The following is a 3,466-nucleotide window of genomic DNA, read 5'->3' as shown; positions in this document are numbered from 1 at the left end:
CTGTGTTCCCGAGTGCAGACGTTTCTCAGGCCAGCCATTGTTGTAGCCACATTCCGTCTGTTCCGTCAGCAGGGAGTTCTAGGTTGTGTTGGGGCGGCATGTCTGTCCCAGGTCGTGCAGCCGTTGTCCCATTCACAAGGCACTAAGCGAAGGACCATGGCCACACTTGCCTTCTCTGGGCTCTTTTCAGGAAGGTGGTGAAAGTCTCATCTACCAGGTTCTGGGAGGGCAGGGGTGAGGAGGGGGGGAAGGGCGTGGATAGGGTGGTGGATGGGGTGAAACGGGGCCGGAAAGATGCACCCGAGTCACATGTCTTCCTCCTGATTCTCTGTAGACTGGCTCTTAGCTTGGAGGACTTTGTCAAGTCTCCAAGGTGAGAAAAACTGGTGCTGGTTATTTATATACTTCCCAATTGTTTTCTTTGGCCTGGGTCTCAACTTCGGAAAGTTTAAACCCACGTTTGGTTATTTTGTTATTTGCTTCTGCACTAACAACCCTCCAAAGAGAACCTAGGAAGAGCAAAGGTATAAAATATGACGGTGTAAACAACAGTAAGTTTTAAAGTCCTTGGTTCATGTATCTAGTCCACTACAAAACACTGCAACAAGCAAACACATCCCCAGAGTTGCATGTCCGACTTCACTGTAACCGTGTAAACATCGTCTATGCATGTGTACAAACCCTATAAAGGAACAGGGAAAATCTTAAGTTAATTGATGTGTGGATGAAGAGAAAGTATAGGTGATTTTTTTTCTTTACCACATTTCCTTCGTATTAGTTCTGAGATGTAGATGTAAACACCAGCCATGATGTTTGTGGGGAAAAAAATCAACTTAATTTTTGCTCTCATAATAGAGAGCTTCCCTGGCTCTTGCCTAATTCCCAGCTGGCCTCCCGTCAGTTCCTGATATGGCTTCTTTGTCCCCGGAAAACCAGTCTCCTAACCTGCAACCTGCTCGTGCCTGCATCAAAGGCATTACTTAGCCCAGCAGTTCTCAAACTTTAGCTGCATCAGAGTCGGCTGGAAGGCTGGAAGGCGTCTTAAACACAACTCTGTGGCCCACCCTAGGGTTTCTGATTCAGTACGGCTAGGCTGGGGCTGGGACCTGAGAATCTGCATTTTGAACAAGTTCGCAGTTGGCGTTGATGTTGTAGCTCTAGGGACCACAGTTTGAGAACCACGGGTTAGCTGTCCCTTCCTCCTGAAATGTCTCTTCTTTCTCCTTCCCTCCTTCCTGCCCTTCCCTTCCATTTCTTCCTTCTTTTCTACTTTCCTTCCTTTCTTTTTTTCTTTAATGTTACTTATCTATTTTGAGACAGAGAGACAGAGACAGAGAGAGAGAGAGAGAGAGAGAGAAGAGAGAAAATGCACACAAAGGGGAGGGGCACAAAAAGAAGGAGAGAGAGAATCCCACGCAGGCTTGGCACTGTCAGTGCCGAGCCTGCTATGGGGCTCGAACTCATGAATGGTGAGATCACGACCTGAGCCAAGATCAAGAGTCTGATGCTCCACCGACTGAGCCACCCAGGCGCCCCAGCCTTCCTTCCTTTCTTCCTTCTTTCCTTCCACAAACAATGAGAACTCACTATGCATAGTAGACGTGAGGCACTCCTTAGAGTTTTATTGGGCTAGAACCAGTCCATGTTCCATGCGTTTTACCTACTTTTTCTCAACAAATTCTCAGAATTCTGATTATGTACCCTGCACCACTATCACTTACGTAATTTAGCCAGTATATCAAAATCATTTTGAATGTATTACTGCATATCTCTGTTGTTGTTTCACGATTTTCTTCTCCTCTCTTCACTCAGCCCTTTGAGGCTCAAACAGAATATGCTCTTTCTCCTCCTTCATGGCAAAGAAACAGAGTTTGCTGACTGGGGCCCCCTGAGGGCCAGGCAGGCTCGGTGTTAATAGAACACTGTAGAAACTTGTCTGGGCCAGCCACTCTCCCCACCCTTACTAGACCTGATGCGGAACATCTCTCTCCCTGTCCTTGCTGGTCATTTGTCCATTTTTCTGCTCCCCTTTTACCGTAAGAGACCCCTCCCTTCCCAGGACCATTCTCAACAGGCTCAACTTACATCAAAACCAATCAATTCCCGAAAGACAGTTGTGCTGAAGAGCCAGGAACTATTTACTGTACTAAAAAATTTTGCTATAAAAGTTACAATACAGTTCATAGTATTATATTACAAATACAGAAAGCCAAAGAAGAAAATGAAAATTCACCCATAACTCTACCGTATAAAGACACCCAATTTTTACCTCCAAATGTTTATCCCTCGTATGTATTTTCCCACAAAATTAAATTATTCTGTTACTACTGTTTTTTCGAGTCAGGTTCTTTTCATTTGCCAAGATACCCAGACTTATTTACTGAGGTCACTGCTTCTTGTATAATATAATTTCACATGGTTACAGAGTACGACATCATATACAGAGATTCTAAGTTCATTAACCAATACTCTATTGGTGATAATCACTTTTTAAATATAAATAAGGAGTCCGTGAATATCCTTATTCATTCATTTTTGTACACCATCCAATGATTTTATCAAACGAGTCTTTTAAAGATTTTGATATGTATTGAAAAATTGCCATCCAAAATATTTACAGTCTCCCAATTCCTGGAATGGGGTCCAGTGCAAGCCTCTGCTTATAGAAGCCTCTGTTTGCAGAACACCTCCTCCTGGAAGTCTGCTAGAGACCTGTTATGTGGCTGGCATCCGGGAGTCCCTGCATTTCTGAGTGACAGCCACTGCCTCTGGGGACCCCCGTTTCCTGGTCTTAGCTGACTCCCATATTTGCTGAAGGATGTTGTCAATCATTTATTAAAAAGGAGGTTTGATAGGTAAGTTTCTCCAGTCTTTGCATTCCTAAAAGTATCCTTATGGATAAGACAACAAGGTTGATCTAATGCACACATGGAAAATACAGTATTTAATAATGAAAGAAAATACACTTTTATTTTTTTTAATTTTTAAAAATAGTTTATTATCAAATTGGTTTCCATATAACACCCAGTGCTCTTCCCCACAAGTGCCCTCTTCCATCACCACCACTTCTTTTCCCACTTCCCCTCCCCCTTCAACCCTCGGTTTGTTTTCAGTATTCAATAGTCTCTCAAGTTTTGCGTCCCTCTCTCTCCCCAACTCTCTTTCCCCCTTTCCCCTCCCCATGGTCCTCCAATAGGTTTCTCCTGTTAGACCTATGAATGCAAACATATGGTATCTGCCCTTCTCCACCTGACTTATTTCATTTAGCATGACACCCTCGAGGTCCATCCACTTTGCTACAAATGGCCAGATTTGATTCTTCCTCATTGCCATATATTACTCCATTGTATATATATATATATATATACCACATCTTCTTGATCCACTCATCAGGTGATGGACATTTAGGCTCTTTCCATGTTTTGGCTATTGTTGATAGTGCTGCTTTGAATATTGGAGTACATGT

At 43.4% G+C, this 3,466-nt stretch overlaps 1 long non-coding RNA gene across 2 annotated transcripts in view; it reads left to right on the top strand.

Annotated features, from left to right (window-relative positions):
* The first annotated feature begins 77 nt into the window (after positions 1 to 77).
* The window catches only part of LOC115286732, a 14,421-nt gene continuing 11,032 nt past the window's right edge, over positions 78 to 3,466 (top strand). The window contains exon 1 of one of the 2 annotated variants that reach the window (XR_003906242.1): positions 78 to 194. This is a non-coding gene — a long non-coding RNA (uncharacterized LOC115286732). Of the gene's footprint in view, positions 195 to 2,726; positions 2,856 to 3,466 lie in introns of those variants that run through there. The other variant, XR_003906241.1, reaches the window with a different exon arrangement.

Source organism: Suricata suricatta, chromosome 3 (genome assembly GCF_006229205.1).
Source record: "Suricata suricatta isolate VVHF042 chromosome 3, meerkat_22Aug2017_6uvM2_HiC, whole genome shotgun sequence".
NCBI lineage: Eukaryota > Metazoa > Chordata > Mammalia > Carnivora > Herpestidae > Suricata > Suricata suricatta.
This window is presented reverse-complemented; position numbering and strand designations above follow the sequence as displayed.